The following is a 25,958-nucleotide window of genomic DNA, read 5'->3' on the forward strand; positions in this document are numbered from 1 at the left end:
GCAGTCCGCACAGTCTGCAGTCTGCACAGTGTGTCAACATTCAGTCTGCACAGTGTGTCAACTTTCAGTTCAAACAGAATATTCACCAGTTCGAGTACCAGTCTTATTCTGTTAGTTGATAATTCTTTAAACTGATTGTATTTTGGTTGATTGTTGTCAGGTATTATTATACAAGGTGATTCAAGGTGCTCATTTGAAGAATCTAAGTTTGTGATATTTCAAAGACTGAAACATGGACGAAGATTTCTACAACGCGTTTGCTACTCCGTCTACTCCAGCTGTCCTTGCTAAAAACATGAATCTAGAAAACGAAACGGGGACTGCACAAAAACCACCTAAACTCATGGATATTGATGATTATAACGTGTGGTCTGAACGTTTTGGAAACTAGGTTGAGGCTTATCATCTAGATGCGTGGGAACACACTGAGGAACAATATGTTAGGCCCACAAGAAACAATGTTGAAAATGGTGTGCCGTTAACACTTAGAGAAATGAGTTCGGAAGACAAAAAGAAATATCGAGATGAGAAACTCATGGTGAGTCTGCTTCAGCAAGCTATAAAAGAAGATATCTTGATACTGCTTCAACATGATGGAACTGCATATTCTATTTGGTCAGAATTGGAAGCAAAGTTTATTGGAAGTGATGATATGCTCAAGAATAAGATGTCTCTCATGAAGAAAGAATTTGACTTATTCCGGGGATTGAAAACTGAAAACACCAAGCAGATAATTGATAGATATTGTAACTTGGTGAGAAACATGTCAAAACTTGGAATTAAGAAAACTGCTGAGGAATTGGTTGAAAAACTTGCAGATGCGTTACCATATGAAACTTGGGGAACGTTTCTGATGATGCTACGATCCAACAGAAAAGATTACAAGAGTATGACACTGGGAGATTTCATAAAGCACCTAGAAGCTCAAGAGATGGAGCAAAGGAGGATCGCGAGAATGAAAAACTATGATGGAGAACAAGATATCAGCTTGTATTATAAAGGTGGTGTTTCTGGAACGACAAATCATTCTCCGAAAATTGAAACTGCTTACAGTGTGAAATGTAACACCCCAAAAACGGGTTTGGGTAATCAAACTCCGTTAATACTAAAAGACGGGTAAAGTACCGTTAGTGGTAAAATTTACCCGGTAAATATTATGATTTAAATAATTAATCCTAATATTAAACAAAAAGTCAATAAAAGCCTTTAAAGAAATAAGATGGATAAAAGGCCCGATTTAACGGGACTTAAAGTAAACGGGTTACGACTTCCCGAACCTACTAAACTAACTAGGAATGACACTAACTACGTTAGTTAGTCACTTATGAGTACTTAGGAGTTCAAAAGAATTAAGAGTGAAAAATGAGGGACCATATGTGTCTAAATGAAAACTATTGTATAGAAATAACAAAATAAAACACAAAACACAATTGTCTGTGTTTTGTGGAAATCGACCAACATCAGGGGCGACCCCCAGGCTCCATCTAAACCTTAAACATTCACAAAACAACCAGATTGAAGGTCAATTCTTGTCCCAAATCAAAATCTGAACATAGATTCGTGATCCTCATCACAAGGGGGTTACAAGGTATGTAAAATTTGGTGTTAATTCTCTGTTTGAATTTCTCATGAAATTGGGAAATCTGAAAATTTATGTTGCATGTTAGCTATTTGGGTAGAATAGGGTTGATATGGTGTCTAGGAGTAAAACCTAGACAAAAACATGTGAAATCATAGCTAAATTCTGAAAAATTTCATGAACACATTGAAGGTGATTCATGGGTTTTATGAGAAAATGATAAACACTAGGATGTAGGATGCTAATCTAGTGTAAATTGGTGCTTAGAAACTGATTTCTGAAAATATGATGTGTAGTTCATGAACACTAAACATAGAGGTTTGAATTGTGGTGTAAATCTTGGTAAAGATAACTAGTTATGAATTAGTTAGTAAATAAGTAATATTATGCACATTAGGTGTTTGTTAAAATTCCCGAATGAATGTTGACATAATGAAATTATTAAAGAAACGCGTAATTGGCTAACTCGACTAACCACGTGTAATACGAAATAATAGGGTTCTAAACGTGATGTTGATTGAACTTATTGTGCGTGTAATATGATTGAAGTTAGTTGACTATCGAAAGTCAAATAAACCAATATTGAAGTCGGATAGTAGTTCCGACATAGAGTTTGTAAGGTGGAATAGTCGTATGTGATAATGACTAAACTAACCGTCTTACGAATTATGATGATAGTTTGACGCGTGACAAGCTAGGTGGAGGCTTGGAAAGGAAGCGGGTCAAACGAAGCGAATAAGAAGTAAAAGCATGTTTCGGATGCAAGGTAAGTAAAACTTACACCTACTTGTAGTATACGTGTTTATTTTATAGGCGATAAATACAACAAAGGATTTGGTTCGAATTATGGGTTCCAACACGAAACGAATTGGGTTGGAACGAATAGAAACGTTTTAAACCATGATTATTGGTGAAAGAGGCAAAATGGTAAACTAGTCATGAATTGGTTAATAGTTTAAGAGTTTTCTTAAAGTTACCTTATATCGACTAACCTACTAGTAATGGAAAATGGGTAAAAATGGAAATTTAGTCAAGTATTGACTAAAGTAAAATAAGTTTCAAAGGACACCCATAGCATAAGCCGAATGGGTTAAAAATATAGAAAATTTACTTTAGAAAGAAAGGGATCTAGTGAGAAAACCCGAAATGGTTCGGATGTGTGATTGGTAATTAAACACCATGTTTTTTGTTACACATGAAAATGTTGGGTGATATAGACCGAACGGGTCAAATGGTGGGAATAACGTCATTTGACAAAATCAACTAATGTGGTGGTCAAGTCATGTGTTACAGGAGCGAATAGTAATTGGGATAATTGCGTCGCCATAGAATATCGGTAATAAAAGCAAGGTGTTGAAACGGGTCACTCGGTTGACTCGAGCCAGGTACGTATAAATACGATTGTGGTTAAACATACATTTTTGGGGTCAATTAAGTAGCAAATGCCCTTCGTCGTAAATGAGGGGCTAAAGTTGACTAAAATGCCCTTGTTAGGTAAACCGGGCAAACGACCTTTAAAGGTTGTTGGAATTAAGTGATTTGGTAGATTAAATCCTTAAGATAAGTATAAAAGGGATGTTATGGGACCTTAGTGCATAAATACCCTTAACGGGTCAAAATAAGCATACAAACGAAAACGGGTTTAATTTGTGTAATAAACCGGGGATTATAATCTAGTATGGTAGATAACATTAAGTTGAAGAAGTATATGAGATATAAAGGTCAAATACACAAGTTTGATGATGAAATCACGAACGGGTCAAAAGTTGGCAAAAAGGTAATAAGCCAAAGACTTAAAAGTCTGAATTTTTGTTAAACCGGATGTTAGATTTTAACTCCATATGATGGAGAATCAAATTTCAAACACGTAGGAAGAAACGATAGGTTAAACGGACGAGCAAATTGAAAGATACGAAAGTTTTCGTGTCAAAAACGGCAAAATAGAAAGATGGAATGCAGGGGCCACCGTAACTTACGGTGGACATAATTTGGTTACGGTAAATGCCTACTGTTGTACGGTTGAATAATTGAAACACAGAGGCCACCGTAACTTACGGTGCCACCGTAAGTTACGGTGGAGGTCAGAAATGAGTTTTTGTTTTGGGTTTAAGATATCCATGTTGGATTTTCCTAATTTCCCCGTTGTATTAGTTAATTAATTATCAAAACTGACCTTTAAGTTGGTTTTGATCATTGTGAATGTCGAGAGTCCCGGATGAAGATCGAGCATCGAGCAAGAACCGAACACACATTAAACAAAGCTTCCACAACGTTGTTTTGTCGTTATTCTAAACGGCGAATTAAATCACATTATGTTTATCACTTAAATTGTAAAAGTTTTTAACAAACCCGTATTTCCGATGTATACGTAATCTTAAATTACCTGATTATTTTCGCAAAATATACGTTAAACCTTTATTTATAGGAACGGGTGTTACATGAAAGATTCTTCAGAACAGAAGTCATCCCAGGGATCAAGCAGCACAAGATTTTCTTCATTCGATCCAAACATTTCTGTAACAAAGAATGGAAGAAAACTTCAGTGCAACATTGTTCTTAGTATTGAAAATGATGAGGATTACACTGAAGATATTGCTAAAAATCAAATGTCTTTGTTGGGAATGGTATTGGAATCTTATAGTAGTTTTGTGGCTGGAAAGATCGGTAATCCAATGCTCACGAAAGAGGATTACGATCAAATCGATGCTGAAGAAATGGAATTAATGGACATTAAATGGTGCATGGCTAGCGTGATGAGACGTGCTGAAAAGTTTAAACAAATTACAGGCCGAGATGATTTTCGTGACCCTAGTGTTTCAAATTTAGGCTTTGATAAATCTAAAGTTACGTGTTTTTCGTTGCAGGGAAAAGGGGCATTTCAAGAGGGAGTGCAAAAATCGTGAAGCTACTGGAGCCCAAAATCCTTTTGGAAACAACGGTTATCACAAAAAGGCGATTTATCATCAAGTCACGTCACCAGCACAGCATCAGGCACAAACTGCTCATGGGAGAGATGTGATCGATAGTTCGAAAAGAGCATGTCTAAGTAAATAATTAAAATTTTTCATGGGATAAATACATTCCAACAAACAGCAAAGTGTGTATAGCAGAGCAGGACAGTCAATACTCTTGCTTTCATTGCTAATGCTTATGATTTGAAATGTGCAGAAAGAAATAGAAAAGTCATAGAAGCTGCTGAAGCAAGACGAAGAAAGCTTGAAGAAGAGGAAGAAGAGGAAGAGAGATTAAAAGCTGAGGCTAAAGCTGAGAAGAAAAGAAGAGCTGAATTCTTACAACCAAACAGGACAGTCAAAGAGGTTCCTGATTTTGATGCTGAACCAGTTGAAGTTCCAGAAAAGTGCATGAACTGTGATTCGCTTATCAAGCAGAATAATGAGTTGTTTCACAATATAAACAGATTGAAAGAATCCTATGATACAATGAAGAGAGAAATCAACAAATATACGGATTCAGATGGTGAACAAGCTGTGGCAATGAATACACTGAAGTTAGCGTATCTAAGACAGCTTGATGATGCAAATTTTCACATAAAGAAATGTGCTGATCTGGAATTGGAGTTGGCAACACAAAAGATAGAAACTGAGAAAGTTAAGAAATTATTAGAGAGTTACTCATGTTCTACTTTTGTTGTTGACAGGATCTATCTAGTTGTGAAAGATTTGAAGACATTTGAAGAAGTAAAGACATCTGAAGATGAGAAATTTGTGACAAAAGATGAAGAAAAGGTGAAGACTTCTGGTAAGAAATCAAGTGTGGTCTATAACAGATGTGCGCCCCCGGTCGAAAATGGATATTCGCCTCGAAATCCAAATTCCGAGAGAGTCAAAAAGGCAATAAATTTACAATGGGAGTCTGGGCCGTCGGATAACTTACCAGAAAATATTGATGTCACGTATACGTCATCAGACACTGATCATGAGTCAAAGTTGATAAAAAGTGTGGTCGATCAGGTGTTAGATAAAGATGACAGTGAGGAGTCAAATCTGGAGTCCAAACCCGAGTCAAAGTCTGGGTGCAATGTGTCAAAGCCGACATTCAAAAAGGACAAACGGGTTTATGATAAAGAATTTTTGATGTCAAAATCTAATTTGAATGATGAATCATTCAAAGTAGCATATACTTTGAAAGATTCTGACAAATTATATTCTGATGAAGTTTTTCCAATAAGAAGTGTCAAATTTGAAATGATTCAAAAGGTTTTCAAAATCACAGAAATTAATATTTCTGAAATAAAAGATTTAAATATTTCCGGAAAACCTAAACAATACACTTCAAGAGTGCAACAAAGAATTAACAAGAAAATGGGTTACAATTGTGGTTATAACTTCCAAAAGAAATCAAACCATAATCGTAATTTCAAAAAGAAAGGTCTTGGTTTTGTTCCACCGAAAAACTATAAAAATGAAAAAGTTTATAAACCAAAAATTGTGTTTATTTCAGGGAAAACATCAGAGGCTGAGAAAGAACAATCATTCAGAAAGCAGACGAATCAAGAATTCCTTGCTAAGAAGCAAGAAGCGTTAAAGAAGAATGTTGTTCAGAAGAAGATAGAAACCAGAACCTGTTTTCAGTGTAAAGTTGTTGGTCATGTTGGTAAAGATTGTCCGAAGACATTTAAACCAAAACAGGAAGTCTCTGGTAAATTGAAAGAGAAAGTTGTCGATAACACTGAACTTTCAACCCGAAAATTCACAGGCTTTGAAAATTCAACCTTTGAAAAAGGAGAATGTTCAAAGAGTGTTTTGAAAAGAAAAGAAAATGTAATAAATCAAAAATGGGTTGTTAAAGGTTCAGTTAACAAGTCTGGTGATGAATCTGATTCCACAAAATCAGAAGAGCCACGTGATGAGAAAAAGGTTGAAAAACCAGTTCCAACTATGAATGATGAAAATTTTCCACCATTGTGTGCTGAAAATTTTATGAAGAAAGTTGGAAAAGTTGAAATTTCAAATCAATTTTATTCTGACAAGAAAAAATTTGATGTTGAAAAGACTTTCAACGGAAATGTTAAAAACATTTTTGGCAAAATGGTTAATGGTAAGGCCAAAGATGTTAAAGCGTTTTATGCTGCCAAAAGAGGAGTTCACAAGTCTGTTGAAAGCAAAGATGAACAAGAAAAGGTTTCACCCAAGGCTGGTCAGGCTTGGGTGGACATATTTTTCGTTGAATAGACACCTGACTTGCCGGAGATCCCAAGTTGGTAATCGTGGATTATGAATCGGCATTTTTCAGAATCTATATTTGAGTAGTTGCAGGAATTGCCGGAACTCCTAGGTTTGTAAGCGAGGAGTAGGAATCGGCACCTTGAGAATTCAACCAACAGATGGTAATTGGTTGAAAAACAGGTTTGTGTTGTATGTTTGTGATTGTTATAAATGGTTCAGAATTTGAACTAGGTTGATCTTACAAGTGGTTAAATCAAGGTCATTAAATTGAACTTGAGTTAACTGTCATTCATAAACTTGGCAAACAATGTGATGATTTAATCCGCAATTTTACAAGTGGTAAAATCAATAAAACTTATTTTCCGGAAAAACCATTCTGATTAAAACAAACTTGAGTGTTTTGAAATCATTATGGGAAAATAGTTTTGTTGTGAGGGGGAGTTCTGATTGTTTAAGCCAAACGAATGGAGAATTGAAGTGTTTCAATATCAGTTGTCATGTTCTGTACAGTTTGTTTTCTATTTTCATTAGATGTATTTGAATTTTAGGGGGAGTAGGAAATTTTAGAAAATCCAAAAACATCAGAAAATTTGAAAAAGCAAAAAACATGATAAAACTGAAAAATGAGTTTTGTTGCATAAAAGAGGAAATGATAGTACATCAGTGAACTATCACAGCACGCTAAAGAATTGGAATGTTTAAAAGTGATAAACAATCTTACTGCGGATGTGTCAGTAGGTTTTCGCACAATTAGTAAATTGAAACGAGATATAAATCTAAATTCAAACTTGCTTAATTCGTGGGTAACTATTCTTGAATATATGGGTAACCCCCGAAATCTTGTTTGAAAGGTCCCGTATTCTGAGATACTAGGTCTTTATACTCAGTGATAACTGGGGTATTATTCCGGGACTTCTGCTGTATGGAAATACTGACCTAGTCCCCGGATAATACTTGCTGCAAATTGCTTGAAACATAGCATAAAGCCCTCAACTGTTTAGACAATAAAATTGATAATCAGTTGTTGTAGCTAAAAGATCTCCTAAAGGGGACACACCGAAAAGTCGAAGCTGATATCTCTCTGCGCATACGGAAGTATCGACCTGAGATCCCTCAGCCCTCGCATATCCCCTAATTTATATACAGATATCAGTTGTAGTATAGTTACCTGTAAATCTGAACATTGAGATTTGGATACGGGAGTATATTCAAGTGGAGTGATACACAATTAAGTTCAAGTCTATAAAACATTAATATCGTATCTCGAATTAATTGAAATTTGTGTGAAAATTTAAGTGGACCAATATACTGACAATCTAGGTAAATTGTTTAGAACTTAAAATGTAATCAAGCTTAACGGTGTTGGTGATATGTCTCAAAAACTGATATGATCCTCTTGCACAAACTCACAAAAATATTGTTTGTAAATATTTCTTTTCTCTGCATTTCATTTCTATACATTAAAAAATCCAAATAGATTTCTAGTGTGTTTTAGCATAAATTTTGAAAAATTCAAAAAGATTTTCGACAACTGGTGTTAGAGAGCTGATTTTCAAAATTCTGAGTGCTAAACATGATGAACAGATGGTTTGGGTGAGTGTGTTTGTTTTGAAAAATAAAAATATATCTTCAAGTGGTTTATCAAAGATTAACATTGTAAAATCATTCTTTGATTGTATTTTTCCTGCAAGTGGTTCATTAGCTGGTGAGATTGTTTTTACAAGTTATCATCAGAAAATTTATTTTTGGGTAGAGAATGTGCAGGGTATATGAAGATAGAGTGCCAGGTTCCGATACCTGAAGACTGTGTGATTTCAACAAGCCAGGCTGCGATCCCAGCATATCGAAAGGGGGAGTCTGAAGACATCCGAGTAGAGATTGTTCGTGGAAAGTCTGTTGATGATAACGAAAAGAGAAGAGAAAGATTTGAGGATTCTTACAACGTCAAATACTTCAAAGAGTTCGAGAGGACTGATAAAGATTGAAGATGCGAAGACTCGACACTGAAGACTCCGTCAACATCTGAGGGGGAGTCTGTTGGTGCATTCATCTGTTGTCTTTGTCTTATATCGAGTCTCGGTTTACTATATTTGAACATGATAGTTTGAAAGGGTTTAGTTTGAAAGGGTTTAGTTTGAAAGGGTTTAGTTTGAAGGGGGTTTAGTTTGAAAGGTGTCCTGGCCGTTTGAAACACTTTCAAACTAAAGGGTCATTTCAAACTAAAGGGTCCCTCCTATAAATAGGTTTCAAACTTTCACCATTTGTAACTTTCCGGCTAGAGCAACGAAGTGCTGCCGAAGTGTTGTCAGGTTGTAAAACGCTATTAAATCAATCATACAACAGTTTAAATAGTAAATCTAGCTGAATTGAGCTCTACACGTCTGTTTCCACCGTTCGTTTAGAGATAAACTCTTCTGATTGACTCGTTCGGGTCTGAAACCGATCCTACAGTATGAGTATGAAGGCTCATACCTTGGTTGATCAAAATATGAGTATGAGGGAGAAGGTTCATACCTTTGGTCTTCATAGGATGTGTATGAAGTCGATGGCTCAAACCTGGGCTCCTCATAATAGGTGTATGAAGTGGATGGTTGAAATAAGTCACAATATTGTACCGAGTGCGGGTCACCACAAATGGTGCAATAGTCTTCCCTATAATCATCCTCCTCATAGGTGTAGTTGTAGCCTCCTGAGTATTGATCCATAGGAATCACTCAGCAGACCACAACAGAGTCTCGAGACCAGAAAACAAAAATAAAAACGGAAACAGAAGCTGGACACGGCCCCGTGTTCAGTGGACACGGCCCGTGTTCAGGATCTGTATCTGGGTGTTTGAATAAAAGTGACTGGTTTTGTGCAGCACGGGGGCGTGTTCAGTGAGCACGACCCCATGTTCAAACTCTGTATCTGGGTGTTTTGAAATAAATATGCAGCACGGCCCCGTGTTCAGTGAGCACGGCCCGTGTTTAACCTACTGTAAATGCAAAACTAACTAAAATGCAGAAAAATGTACGCGCGTTTTGAAAATGGTTTTGAAAAACTGATTAGGCCGTTGATTTTAAGCTTTCTTAAAATCCTTGTGTCCCCGGCAACGGTGCCAAATACTTGATGTGCGTGTGGTGGTATAGGTTTTTATGTATATTTTTAGCCCTTTTTACACTTTAGTCAAGTTTTAAATTAATAAAACACGATATTTTACTAACACCAAACACACATATGGGCAAGTGCACCCATCATGAGCGTAGTATAGCGTTGGTAAGATACCGAGGTCGTCCAAGGATACAAGAGCTTTTAATACCGGTTTATCCTCAACGTCTAATCAAATAAAAAATTTAGAAAAAGGTTTTAAACTAGAAAAATAATAACTAAAATGCTGAAAATAAAAATAAAATAAAAACAGATAGACAAGATGAATCACTTGGATCCGACTCGCCTTTAGTGTAACTTTTGATTATTTCCGCACTTTTGCACTTTTTAAGAGATTATCTTAATTATTGTAGTAGGCCCCTCTTTTGAAGGTGACGTTACCCTCAACCTAGTAGTTTGAGTCAGCAAGGATACAATCCTAAAGGGTTGGATTATTGAAAGATAATTAATTAAGTTATTAATGCGTAATGTGGTAGGCCCCTCTTTTGAAGGTGACGTTACCCTCGGCTAAGTAGTCTGAGTCAGCAGGGATACAGTCCTAAGTAGACGGGTTAATATATTAATAGTAGTTTACATATGAGGGGATCAAGAAATTCGGACCCCCGCCATCAAGTACCAGTGGGTATTGAAGGAGATCCTACTAAGCTTAACCCAGGTTGTTGCAGGATCTATACACTGAACAAGGCAAGACTCTTACCAAACCATTCCCTTAACCCCCGACTAGGTAGCCAACATATCTCCATATAGACCGTGGAGATATGAATGGTGTAAATCTTTTATTTTATATAGACAATAAAATAACGCCACGACACCACGAACAAATGATAAGGAAGACTCACCTTCAACATAAGAAACTAGTTATTAAAGTCATTAATACATAACCAAATAAAAAGTGCGAAAAGATTAAAAATAAAAAGTATTACACTAAATGTTTGTCTTCACCAAGTGATGTAAGAGACTTAGGAAAATATGGCCTTTGATTGTCAAGAGCTCTTACGATCAATCTTGGATCCCGAGACTACTACACACACTCTATGATGGATGATGGATGATGGTGGTGGATGATGGTGTTGTGGTGGTGGTGGAGTGTGGGTGAAGTGTGAGAGAGGTGGTTTGCCAATGGATGATTTGCAAGTGAGCCAAGCACCCCTATTTATAGTCTGCACAAAAACCCGAACACGGCCCCGTGTCCACCCATCTTCTCTTTCTTCATTAATCGTAGTTTGTTTGCATTAGTTGACCACGCCCCCATGTCCGCTGGGCACGACCCCGTGTGCAGAAGCATATCTGTACTATCAAGATTTCCCTAGATTCTGCGAATCTTAGAGTTGACCACGGCCCCGTGTCCGCTGGGCACGCCCCCGTGCTCATTGAGCACGGGGCGTGTTCAGCCTTCTGTTTTCTTGTTTTTGCTTGTATTTATGTTAGATTTAGCTGCCTTTTTGCTTCTTTTGTTCATTTGAGCTCATTTAATCCTGAAAATACAAAAGGAAGAAAAAAGCACACTTTTTCCAACATTAGTACTAAAAATGGGTTAGTTTTATGCCATAATTGATGTAATTTATATGTTGCATTTTGCGCACATCAGGATACCACTATGGTAACTATTATTATTAGAAAATTCCACTAGTGGTAAATGGTCATCCCAATTTCCCCCAAAATCTAAGGCACATGCTCTCAACATATCAACAAGTGTTTTGATGGTTCTTTTTGACTGACCGTCAGTCTGAGGGTGATAGGCGGTGCTTATATGTAGCTTTGTGCGCATATTTTCAAGAAACTTTTGCCAATAATGAGAGGTGAATCTCGTGTCCCGATCTGAAATGATTGGCACGGGCACCCCGTGTCGAGAAATTATCTAATTCATATACACTTCTGCCATTCTTTCCGAAGAGTAAGCCTCTCGAATGGGTAAAAAGTGGGCACTTTTTGTGAGTCGGTCTACGATTACCCATATTGTATCGTGCCCCTTTTTGGTTCTAGGAAGTTTGGTTACCAGATCCATAGTTATCTCCTCCCATTTCCATACCGGAATTTCCAAAGGTTGTAACTCTCCGTACGGTTTTTGATGTTCTGCCTTCACTTGGGAGCATGTCAAACATTTCGCGACATACTTAACAATATCATTTCATACTCGGCCACCAGTAATTTGCCTTCAAGTCCTGGTATACTTTTGTCACCCCGAGATGGATTGAATACCGTGACTTATGAGCTTCTTCGAGTAGCGTGGTTTTGACTTCGCAAAACCGTGGTATCCAAATTCGACCGATTCTCGTTTTGAGCCCGATCGAGTTTTCTTCCAACTTTTCGGCTATTCCTTTCGTTCTTTCTTTCTTTGAATCTCCTGCCTCTAGTAACTTTATTTGAGAATCTCGTATCATTTCAAGGAGGCGAGGTGTAACTATCATCTTCATGGACTTTACTTGAATCGTAAGTGGATACTCTCTTCGGCTAAACGCATCCGCTACGACATTTGCCTTCCCCGGGTGATAGAGGTTATTGTAGTTGTAGTCTTTAATAAGTTCCAGCCATCTCCGCCACCTCGTATTCAAATCTTTCTGTTTGTAGAAATATTTGAGGCTTTTATGATCCAAGTATATCATACATTTCGATCCGTATAGATAATGCCTCCAGATTTTTGGGGCGAAAACTACCGCTGCCAATTCTAAATCATGGGTTGGATAGTTTTCTTCATGTGGTTTTAGTTGTCTTGAAGTATACGCGATAACTTTTCCTCATTGCATTAAAACACACCCTAAACCCTTATGTGAGGCATCTGAATAGACAACCAAATCTTCTGTTCCATCTGGTAATGGGCGTGATTCATGCGTGTGCTCGTTCCAAGTCGCCAAGTCATTTAAGTTGAGGATTTACCTACTACATCAAGCATCAAAATTAATTTTGTCAGTTATGTTACTTCTAATCTAAAAAATCGAATTAATCCATTTCATACTTTCATTTCATACATGCACTTTCTTACCCGATGAAACGGGTCAAAACATACTATCTCGTAATTGAGATAAAACATGCCATTCTTTAAACCGTTGAAACGGGCATTTGTAAGCGTACATAAACATCCATTCGGTTCTTTATAACGAATCGAATACATCCTTTTAATCACAATTACATACATCCATTTCAACCCGTTTATAACGGATTTAATTCATTACTTTCTTTTTTGCGTCAATATACATCCCTTCGGTTCGTTTAAGACGAGCCGACGATACACTTGTCCATTCATAAACATTCATTCCCAATGACCCGTTCACAACAGGTTAGGCTACTTACTTCATATTTACACTAAACTAGTATAGCCTAAGCTTTTATACAAAAACATTGAACGACCAAATAAAATTTATGTTTGAAATACAATATACCTTGATTTGTGCGTCTTCCGTTTTCCTAGCACTTGAACCTTCTTCCTTCACGCCTACATTAACAAGTTCATTCCTTCATTTAGTCCAACGCATATCATTCCATCCTTTACATAGTTTACCATATGATAACACTATCATAAATTTCCAAATTTCACATATTTGTTCTCTTAAGCATTTTATCGAACACTTGGCGGGTTTCGCATTAAAAGGACACTTAATACAATTATCGTAAGACATGATTCTACTAGTTCATCTACTAACTCTTCAATAATCAAACAAGTCATACTTTACATAAATTATCTAGTGTTCATACATCACAAACAAGATTAACCATTAAGATTTCATGTTCATACATGGTTACTACTATCATTTTGATCATCCTACATTCATAAAGATTTCATACAACACGGGTTCATGCATCAGGTCTTTAAAATCATCAAAATCAACATAAACCTTATTCTATAATGCAAATTCTACTTCCAACTACTCATATCATATCATAAACTCATGATTATGGTTGAAACCCATTTCCTATAATTCACCAAATCAAGGAATTCGACTTACCACTTTACTGAGTATGTTTAGATGATCGAAAATTAGGGTCATACAACTGATTATCCTTGAAATCTCTACTCAATTAGATGGAATTGGTAAAACTAGGGTTTTCACCTTGTCCCTGCCCTCTGTTCGATCGCCCGGACTCACACACAGTGTATGTGTGTTTTAATTTTCATTCTTTTATTAATTTGAGTTTTGACATTTAACACCTTTGGTCCTTCTAGTTTGTTCACTTATTTAATTTAAACGCTTCTCATTTTATTACTTGTAATTGTAACATTTCCCATTAACTAACGTAAATTTTAATTAATTTAACTTATGTCTAATAAACCTTTTTGGCGTGTTACATCATTAACACACCTCTGACCCAAACGGGCAAAAGGCCAAACAACTACAACACCCCCGACCTAAACGGGCAAAGGGCAAAGAAATTACAACATGTACAACGGGTATTTACACCACTCCTCCCATCTAATGTAATTACAAGATGTTCTGTTTTTGACCCAAGCGTAACCTTTAGCCTTTATCTCCCCAATGATATTTTGCGTGCTACGTTATTTTTTCTGATAAAACACCACATCGTTCCTTTCTTTCCATATGCATCAACACGCTATCATAGCCAAACAGTGAATGATATTTTCCGCCTTTTTCCACACTTGATGAATTTATGGATGTCTAGAATGTCTTTGTACTAAAAAAAGAAGAGCCGAGGAATGTTGCACCAAACGCTGAAAGCCAACCAAACCCTTGAAGCCACCAAGAAAGCCGTAAATAAATGCTCCACCGTTTCCTCAAGATCGTCGCAAAAAAGACACAAGACCAATGATATATCCACATTCCTTCTTCTCAGATTTGTTCTCGTAGGGAGCCTATCCAAATTTCCTCTCCAATTCATTATATTGTATTTAATGGGCACCCATTTGCACCATACGAAATTTGGAGGGTGGCAGTTACCCCTATCAATAATCAAAGCCTTTTTAATCACCTTCACCGAGAAATCATTCTGTTTGTCACCAATCCAGTACCAAGCATCCATAATGTTGGAGAGACTCAAAAGATTGAGAGCCTCGCCGCATTCCTTCCATTCCTTTAGCTCAACATCTGACTCAGGTTGTCTAGACCATTGCCAATTAATAGCTCCACTATCTTGATCTGCATCCTGTCTCTCTGCTACCCTGCACATTTTAAACAACTCTAAACCAAATAAATGGGGCCATCTTTCAACAAAGGGAAGATCACCCACCCACGTATCAATCCAAAAGCGGATATCAGCCCCATTTCCCACGTTTCCCTTGATTAGCCGGTTTATCCCCTTACCAATTATTTTTGTTGTGGATAACAGACGTACAATGCTTTTCCAGCATCCCGATATGTTACCGTTAAGAGGCAGAAAGCTCCTTTGATTATACTTAAAGTGGCACGCTTCCACCACTTTACACCAAAGATTATGATATCTGACCCTATATCTCCACCCCCATTTAACAAGAAGGGCTTCATTGACCTCCTTAAGTCTGTTGATTCCCAAACCACCTTTTGACTTGGGCCAGGTAACCCCTTCCCAAGCCACCCAGTTCATTTTTGAGATGCTACCAGAGACGAACCACATAAATTTTCTCATTTTGGTTTCGAGAGACTTGATAACCCAAGCTAGAGCCTTATAAAGCGAGAAATAATAAATAGGCAGGCTTTCCAACACCGATTTGATTAGAGTAAGCCTGCCCCCTAGCGAAAGGGTTTTAGCTTTCCAAACCAACAGTCTTTTATCAAAAATCTCAATAATAGGACTCCAGTTGTTAATTCTGTTCATATTAGACCCTACCGTGATCCCCAGGTACGTAAGCGTGATACAGTCCGATTTACACCCAATAACTTTGGCCATATTAGACACTTCCCCAGGTACATAAATAAAAAATTTTTAAGCATCTCGCCACGTTCTTAACATTAACCCTGTCCCAATCCCCCAACACAAGAGCATCATCAGCGTAAAATATGTGAGAAATTACCGGACTATTATTTGGATTTGGATACCTCTGAAAAGCCCTTTGGACCTAGCTTTGCACAACATGCTAGACAGAGCTTCCATGACAAGAAGGAACAGAAACGGGGACAGAGGGTCACCCTGTCTAATCCCTTTGGAGCAGTTAAATTCAAAGGTAGGAGACCTGTTCACAAGAACCGAGGAACTAGCCGAAACTAAAATCCCTTTGATCCATTTGCACCATAAAACACGGAATACCATATGCCCCATGATTTCCAAAAGAAAACTCTAACAAACATTATCATAAGCCTTTTCGAAATCGATTTTTAACAGAAAAGCCTTTTTATTGTATTTTTTCATCCAAGCCATAAGCTCGTTAATTAAAGGACTATCCAAAATGTACCTCCCCTTCAGGAACACCGTCTGATTCTCTGATATAATAGACCCAATAACCATTTTAAGACGATTTGCCAGAATCTTCAAGATAGATTTACTTATCACCACAATCAGATTAATAGGTCTATACTCTCTAAGCCCCATCGGATCCTTGTTTTTCGGGATAAGAGTAATGAAGGAAGAGCTACATCCCGCCGCTATGGTACCTTTGCTGTGAAAAGAAACCAACAAGTTATAGAAATCATTTTCAAATAAATTCCAGTACCTTTTAATGAATTTGAAATTGAAACCGTCTGGCCCCTGATGTCACACCCCGACCACGTAGGACAACAAGATGTGGCGGAAATGTCGGGGAGTGTTGTAACAGAAGCTATTGTTTCACAACCATGGATACAAAAAGAGTTTCGTTTTATTGATCATATTAAATATTAACATTGTCTTAACATAGAACAAACAAGTTTTATATCGTCTATCATAGTTATTATGTCACTAAGGCCTTGTCCAGATCCTATGTGACGCATGCATCCTAGAAATCACATCAAGCAACATTACCTGAAACATATGTAAAAACAAAGTCAGCAAAGAAATGTTGGCGAGTACATAGGTTTTATAAGAGTGTCGGAGTCATGGCTCGTTTATATGTTGCAGTACTTTATTAGACTTCAAGAGTCAAAATACAAACCTCGTTTTGAAAAGTGTATTGCAACATAGTTAACCAACTCAAATCAAGTTGATTATAGCTTATAAAATCTCGTAGCCATGATTCTTAACCCCAAAAGCATTTTTTTAGAAAAACAACTTGTAAAACATCTTGTAAAAGCTCGTTAAAAACTCGTATGGTTTATATCCTTTAGAAAAACATCGTTGTGTGACATCGTTTCAAAATCTTTTACCCAAGTGCTTTCGACCCATTGCGACCCATTAAGGTAGCTTACACTACTTTAACGCGTCACGCGCGAAATGTGCATTTGAGACGTCTAACTAGTCCTATGACAAGTATTATATGCCAAAACATGTTTAATTATGTTACATAATCAGTTACGTGACAAAAGTTTGGGTTACATATGCTTAATTACCAATTATGCATGAAAAGGGTATTTTGATAATTTACCTAAGGCATATAAACTACTTATCATACAACTACCTAAACTCGGTGACCATAAGGTATAACCTCGGAAGGTTATTCCCTATGCTACTATGGTCCCTAAACATGTTTGGTCGGATCCTAATGATCGACCAAACGGGTCGTGTTCGAAAGTCTAAGCGGGTGTTTAGTCCGCTTGACTTACGACTCTATACAAGCACTAATCTAAAAAGTGACAAGCTAAACATGCTAGAACATGTTTAGTTAAGTTAGAAAACAGGTTTTGATATCAAAACAAACGGTTTTGATATCCTAGAGTAGTTTGGTAACAAAATACGCGTAAATACGCATTTTGGCCGAAACCACGACTCGTCACTAAGCCTAAATAACGTGGTAATCAGTGGGTATAGTCACTAGGGACTATAACCATCGTGATTACGCTCACATTATGAAGTTCAAACGAACTTCACGTTGACCATAAACTGGTCAAAGCAGAAAGTCAATCGCAGTTTGACTTTAACGATATAAACGAATGAAAAGAACGAAAGAATACTTACAGAAGGTCCCCGCAAGCTCTTGATCCGATTTACTCTCAGGTATGAAGTATAAACTTCAAATTAGAGAGCCAAAATTAGATTCAAGTGTGCTTTGGGAGGAAGTGAGGGTGGGTATTTACAGGAATTCAAGAACCGTTAAGATCGTTCATCGAAAACTGAGCTTTGATCTGGACCTTACATGTGTGCCCATGGTTTTCTAAAACCATGGGAGCCCCTAATATGAGTCATAATGGACTAGGTTCATTGAATACCAGCCCATGGTTTTGCAAAACCATGGGTTAAAACCATCAACACTTCAAAATGGACTAGGTTCATTGAATCTGGTTAGAAATTTCAAAAATGGTCCCTACACTTGTAAACTTTGATTTTTTGCACTTTTAAGCCCCGTTAACCCCATTTAAATGCTCTAAAATAAAGTTAAAGTATCGGGAACTCAAAACATGCTCAAAAATATCTCAGATGTCGGTTCGTTTGGTCGTACGGTCGTGTTATTCGCTTAATTACGACGGAAGTCGTAACGAAGACAAAAACGATCCAAATCAAGCGACGAATGGATTTTTATCATGCCGAATACTAAAAAATAATATTTTAATGATTACATGAATTTTTGGATGTCCGAATATATTCAGAACATAAAATATGCGGGAAAATGCAAACTTGTGAACTTTTTGACGCTTTTAGTCCCTATTGATTAATAAAGTTTATTTTAGCATCCCGAACCCCTAAAAGCCTATTTCTAAGCTATGTAAAGGTTATATAGGGTAGGTTTAACTTATGATCAAGTTCCAGAATGTTCGTTACTATACAAATCGGTATAGTTTTGCAGTTTAACACAAATAGTCCCTGCGATCGAACAAACTTGATTTCAACACACCAAACCATCCAAAACTTATTTCTAAGTTATGTGGAGGTTATTTAAGGTATGTTAAGACTATTTCACTATTCTGGAGTGTTGTTGGATTAAACTGGTTATATTTACGCATCAGTGCGCGTATAACCTTCCAGAAAGCGATTTAAAGCTTGAAATTGGAATCTAATTAAATTGAAAAATCACCAAACACAAATATACACATAATAACACCAAAACACATATAATAACACCAAAGCACATTGTTTTATTAATAATCAACATTGTTTTACATCATACAACGATTATAGAACACAGTTGTCAGAGTCTCCTCTACTTCAGGAAATTTCGTCCCGAAATTTTATTTAGAGGAAGCTTGTAAAAACAAATGTGGATATTTCGCCTTCATTTGGTCCTCACGTTCCCAAGTAAACTCTGGGCCACGTTTGGATTCCCATCGAACTTTGACTTATTTAATCCGTTTGTTCTTCAACTGTTTGAAAGTACGGTCCACGATCTCCACGGGTTTCTCGACAAAGTGCATCCGATTCGGATTTCGTCGAGCGGAATATGAAGATCAGCGTCAGCTAAACACTTTCACAAATTGGACACGTGAAAAGTCGGGTGAATTTTCCCACGCTCTGGAGGTAGCTCTAGTCGATAGGCAACTTTCCCAATTCTTTCCACAATCTTGAATGGTCCCACATATCAAGGTGCAAGTTTTCCTTTCTTTCCAAATCTCACTACTCCTTTCCAAGGTGAAACCTTGAGTAGGACACGATCTCCTACTTGAAATTCTAAGGGCTTGCGTCTGTTGGACCGTTCTATGACCCGAAAAAGTCAGTTAAGGCAGTTCATCTTTGTGTACAAAGGCGGAATCAGTGTAGACAAAGTAACAACAGCTTTTCCTTTCAATTCCCTTCTCTATTAATGCTTTCTGAGTAGATTTTGACAGAGTTTCGACGCCAATAGCATGACCTGATTTCGCTCCAATGGTTACAAATGAAATCACATGATAGGTATTTATAGTATGGCTGATTTTGCTCAAAGAGCGAAACCCCATGTGATCAAATAAGCGAAATCACCAGGTACCTATGAGCGAAACCCTATGAACTATGTACATATGAGCGAAATCCTATGAACTAATTTCGCTTCAAATGACACCTATGTCATTATGAGCGAAATTAACACTCTAAAACCCTAATTTCTGATTTTCAACTCCGTACAACCTATCTAGACCTAAGACTCAATACAAACGTAGTCAACAGACATTCAGTGCACCAACAGACTCCCCCTTGGATGTTGACAAAGTCTTCGGCTCCGAGTCTTCAATCTTGGTCTTTTCTCCAACTCTGTCTTCATAGGTTCAGAATCACTTTCTAACTCCATCCTCAGACTCCCCTTTGACTGTTGATCCAGACTCCCCCTTTCACAGACTCCCCCTCTCAATATGCTAGAATCTGAGGTCTTGATCTGGTTCAAGCTTTGACAATTAGCTTCCGTGGGAATGATGAAGTCCAAAACCTGTGTCTCAAACATCAAACATTACACTCTATCTTTTCACACAAACAAACATTCAATCAGTTCTAGAAATCTACTCAAGTATTCAGGTCCAAGTTAATGACCCTTATTACTCAATTAATCTACCAAGTCCAATTTAATGACCTTGGTTGATCTTTTGACAATACAGACTGACTTTGTAAAATATTTTCAAACATTTTCTGAAAAATGTAATCAAGCATCAAATTAATGAACTTGATTTTAACTTTCTTTGCAATCCAATCTCTATCAAAGTAAGCTCTCCTCATGCTTCAGCTCAGAACTTTTCCTGCATCTGCTTCAATCTTCGAGAATCCAACGATTAACTCTCCACTTTGGTTTGTCAAAAATAAAGCAGAAATAAAATCTTTTTGGATTTTAATAAAGTGTTCTAAACTAAGAAATGAAATACAGAAACGTAAATTGCAGAAATTAAACAAAGTAAACTATTTACAAACATATTTTGGTGAGCGTGTCAGGGAATCATATCAGCTTTTCAGACAAATTACAAGTACCGTTAAACTTCATTTCATACACAGACTTAAAAAATTCACCTCGATTTTCGATATACTGATCCATCTAAAATTCTCACACACATTTCAATTTACTCAGGATACGATTTAGATGTCTTATGAACTTAGCTCATTCATGTGTCCCACCTCTTGAATATACTCCCGTATCCAAAATCCCAAATATTCAGTCTTACAAGTGAGTATACCACAGATGATATCTGTCAGGGGTTAAATGCGAGGGCCGTGAGAGCTCTGGTCGATACTTTCGTATACGCAGAGAGATGACGGCTTCGACTTTTCGGTGTGTCCTCTTTAGAGGATCTTTTAGTTACAACAGCAGTGACTATCAATTTTATTGTTTCATCAGCTTGCTGAGGGCGATGCTATGTTTCAAGCATTTGCAGAAAGTATTATTCAGGGACTAGGTCAGAACTTCCATTCAGCAGAAGTCCCGGAATAATACCCCAGATATCACTGAGTATAAAGACCTAGTATCTCAGAATATGGGACCTTTCAAACGAGATTTCAGGGGTTACCTATATATCCAAGTAGTGTTCCCCACGAATTTCACAAGTTTGAAATTTTAGGTTTATATCCCGAATAAATCTACTAAATGTCTGAAAACCTATCGACACATCATTAGCGAGACTGTTTAACTCATTTAATCTTTACAATTCTTTAGCATACTGTAATTGTCTAGCCGATGTACTATCATTTTCGCTTTTTATACAAGCTCTTTTTCAGTGTTCTATTGTTTTTGGATTTTGAAATTTTATCATGTTTTTGTATTTTTGCATTTTTTACTGTTTTTGTATTTTCTGAAAATATACTATTTACATCTACTCCCCCTAAATACCAAAACATGAAAAAAATCGACAAACCATTGCAGATTGTTTCTCATCTTCATCCGCAACAGTACTCTCATCAACGCCAATAATGCCATCCGACACCGAAAGAAGCTTCATACTGTTCAGTTTTAACAAATATTTAAAGCGATTTTTATCAAAAGCTTTGGTATGTAAATCAGCTTTCTGTTCATCAGTGTGGATTTTTTCAATTCGTATCAACTTTTTCTCGAAACAATCGCGAATAAAGTGATGACGAATTTCTATGTGTTTAGTTTTAGCGTGATGTACTGGATTTTTTGTTATATTTATAGCGGCCTCATTATCAACAAAAAGAGGTGTGTTAAGAAACTACAAACCGTAGTCGCGCATCTGTTGCTGTATCCACAGGATCTAAGAGCAGCAACTGCTAGCAGAAATGTACTCCGCTTCACATGTAGATAACGCTACATACGTTTGTTTCTTACACTGCTAGGTGACTAACCTAGGTCCAAAGAACTGGCATCCTGTAGTTGTTGATTTAGAATTGACTTTGCCGCATCCGAAATCCGAATCGGAATACCCTTCGAGCGTAAAGTCGCCTTTCCTAGGATACCACAACCCCAATGAAGGAGTTCCTTTCAGATAGCGTAATATCCTCTTCACAATAATCATATGTGATGCTCTCGGGTTAGATTGATATCTTGCTGCGAGGCACGTTGGGTACATGATATCAGGACGTGAAGCAGTTAGGTACATCAAAGAACCTATCATGGAACGGTAGAACGTTTCATCAGCCCTGTCTCCGGTGAGATCTGGGTGAATCCCATGATTTGTTGCAAGTGGGGTAGCAGCTGGAGTAGAACTTGACATCCCAAATTTCTCTAGAATATCATGAACGTACTTCGTCTGGTGAATGAAAATTCCTTCAGGTAGTTGTTCAACTTGTAGACCCAAAAAGAATTTCATCGCCCCCATTGATGACATTTCGAATTTTTGCTTCATCACTGATTCGAAATCTTTGCACAGATTCTCATTCGTCGACCCAAAGATTATATCATCCACATAAATCTGTACTATCAGAAGATGACCGTCGACCTCTTTAGTGAAGAGAGTGGCATCCACTTTTCCACGAATAAAGTTGTTGGCTAGTAGGTGTTGAGACAAAGTCTCGTACCAAGCTCTCGGGGCCTGGTGTAAACCGTACAGCGCTTTGTCCAATAAGTAGACCTTGTTTTTGTGGATTGGATCGATGAAGCCCGGCAGCTGACCGACATAAACCTCCTCTTTGACCTTCCCATAAAGAAACGCCGATTTTACATCCAACTGATATACTTTGAAGTTCTTCCAAGACGCAAATGCAAGGAAAATTCTGATTGCCTCTAGTCGTGCCACAGGAACATAGACTTCAGTAAAATCAATCCCCTCCTGTTGACTAAAGCCCTGAACAATGAGTCGAGCTTTGTTCCTTACAACAACTCCTCTGTCGTCTCTCTTACACTTAAATACCCATTTCGTATTGATTTTCCTGTGACCATCCGGAAAATCCACTAGTTTCCACACTCCCAACTTTTCAAACTGACTCAACTCTTCTTGCATCACAATGACCCAAGAGTCTTCAGTAAGCGCCTCTTTGTAAGTTCTCGGTTCGATCTGCGAGATAAAACAACTTAGTGAAAATTCAGTTTGTAAAGGTGCTACTGTAGAATAAAAACATGTAAGGCCCTAGTTAATTTGACGTCTCGTGCGAACGCCTGATTGCAATTCTCCTATGATTAACTCCTCTGGATGATATGAAAGAGTTCGCGGCATTACTTCACTTGGAACATCCACATCGCCTTCCAGATTAGTAACATTTTGATTTGCACCTTGTACACCAATTTGGTTTATTTGACTTAAATCCTGAATCTGCTTCCCCTCAGAATCTGAATCACCATGGTCAAATATTGGCATATTCTCAGATTCTTGATTATCATTTTCAACCGTCTGATTATCTTGAGCAACTTCATTCTGTTGGAAATCATCGTGTTCACCAGCATTACTCGGACCTGCTTCATCGTCATTTGAGGTTTCCCGTGGTCGCCTCGAATATTCAGCTGGGAACCTTTGTTGTGACTCGTATTCACGCAAAATATCCAACTCATCAAAGAAATCTTCTTCTTCCTCTGATTCCTCTCTCATATCAAACGAATCCCACAACTTGTCATAATGATAACGCCATGAATCTCCTGGATTTTGTGGCGGCATAGTATAACCTTGACATTCAACATTTGCTGCTTCAATAATCCGCTTCTCACTTGGAACGAAGACACGTCGCGAAGGACTTGAATAACCAACAAATATACCCTCAATGCACTTCGGACCAAATTTTCCATAAGGCTCTAGAACAGTAGAAGGTGACCCGAACGATTCAAGATACTTCAAATTAGGTTTACGGTTATTGATCAACTCAAAGCATGTTTTGTTGAACTTTTTGACAGTGAGAACTCTGTTGAGCGTATAGCATGCGGTGGAAACAGCTTCAACCCAAAAATTAATCGGTAACTTTGAATCTGCGAGCATAGTTCTAGCCGTCTCGATTAGTGTCCGGTTTTTGCGTTCTGCGACTCCATTCTGCTGCGGAGTGTACGGAGCACTACACTCATGCAAAATACCTCTTTCATCACAAAATTCTTCCATCTTGCTGTTCTTGAATTCAGTACCATTATCACTTTGAATTCTTTTGATACGCCTTTGGTACAGATTCTCAATCTTCTTAAACAACGCCATCAAACTGTCAAACATTTCGTCTTTCATCTTCAAGGAAGAAACCCACGAAATCTGGAATAATCATCAGTAACCACAAGACAATATTTGTCTCCTGTAATACTCTTGACATTCACCTGACCAAACAAATCCATGTGAAGTCTCTCCAGGGGTCTTGAGACTGAATTGACTTGCTTTGTAGGGTGTGACTTTTTCTTCTGCTTGCCTTTAACACAACTAATGCACTCCCCTTCTAGATGAAATCCTTTGACATGAACTCCTATAACCAAATCATTGTGCACTAAGTGATTCATTTTTCTAAGATGTATATGTCCCATCTTCCGGTGCCACAATCTCGATTCTTTTTCATTTGCTCTAGACACGAAACAATGAGCTTGACCCGTGGTTGTAGTAGCTACGCTCATATCCAACACGTACAGATCATTAACTCTCGGTGCCCTCATGATAATCCATTCCTCAGGGATAACAAATCCTGGTTTCAAGATCAAACATTCTTTATCAGTGAAGTGAGTGGTATACATCCTGTCACGGATCTGCGAGATACTCAACAGATTGTTCTCCAGCGCAGCAATGTAGTTAACTCTTTCAAACGTCACAATCCCGTTGGATAACGTTCCTTCACCAATAATCCTTCCTCCTTGATTACCCGCAAAACCAACATAACCTCCGTTGATATTCTTCACATCATACAACAATGCAGTCTTCCCTGTCATATGTCGAGACGCACCACTGTCCATAATCCAGCGTTAGACTAATCTCAGAAGATCCTGCACATATCACAACATGATTTCAAACACTTCAATAAGGATGCCGATTCATGCTTCGCGATCAAGGAAGCTCTGGCAATTCAAACTGTTTAGTCAAACATTGTGTCCACCCAAGCCTCATCAGCCTTGGGTGTAACCTTGACACTTTTAACTCTCGCAATTTGAATTTTAAAGTTTTCAGCCTTTAGAGGTGGAAAATTTGCATCATAATCAATCGGAATTGAATCCTCAGAAGGTGAAATCTTTTTCTCAGTTTTCGGTTTCCAAACTTATTGAGATAATGCTACCCGTTTGTAAAATTTGTCATTTTTAGTTACCACTTTCTTTACGGGTTCATTTTTCACTTTGGTGTTGTCATTTTTCACACTCTTTTTCTCAACAACCATTGGTGCTTTACTCTTCTCGTCAACTTTCTTCTTTTGAATCTTCACAGTTTCAGTCTTAGGCTTCACATTGGTACACTTTCGTGCAATGTGACCAACTTGATTACATCTAAAACATGTTCGAGTGTCAACTACCCGACTCGTGCCTTCAGACTGAGCCTGTGAAGCACTCTTCTCAAAGAATTCTTCATTCGATTTTGAAAAAAATTCTTTCTCTTCATTAGCAAGTGAACTCGAAGTGTTCACAAACTTTTTCTTTTCAACAAACCTCTTGTTTTGAACACTTCTCTTTTGATAATTCTTACCACCCTGATAACCACCCGACCAATTGTTTTGATTTTTGTTATAAAAACGCGGTGGAACAATAGGTTTTTTGTAGTATGATTTATCTTTTTCAAAATTCATTTGTCTCTTTGTTTGACACAAACTGTTCACTTCTGATAATTCAACTTCGACAA

General features: G+C 37.6%; 1 long non-coding RNA gene across 1 annotated transcript; it reads left to right on the forward strand.

The window, feature by feature from the left end:
- The first annotated feature begins 1,450 nt into the window (after positions 1–1,450).
- On the forward strand, positions 1,451–3,050 carry LOC110883654. Its single transcript, XR_002560537.1, has 3 exons — positions 1,451–1,588; positions 2,258–2,345; positions 2,873–3,050. It is a non-coding gene; the product is annotated as an uncharacterized LOC110883654 (long non-coding RNA).
- Positions 3,051–25,958: the final 22,908 nt, after the last annotated feature.

Source organism: Helianthus annuus, chromosome 15 (assembly GCF_002127325.2).
Source record: "Helianthus annuus cultivar XRQ/B chromosome 15, HanXRQr2.0-SUNRISE, whole genome shotgun sequence".
Lineage (NCBI taxonomy): Eukaryota > Viridiplantae > Streptophyta > Magnoliopsida > Asterales > Asteraceae > Helianthus > Helianthus annuus.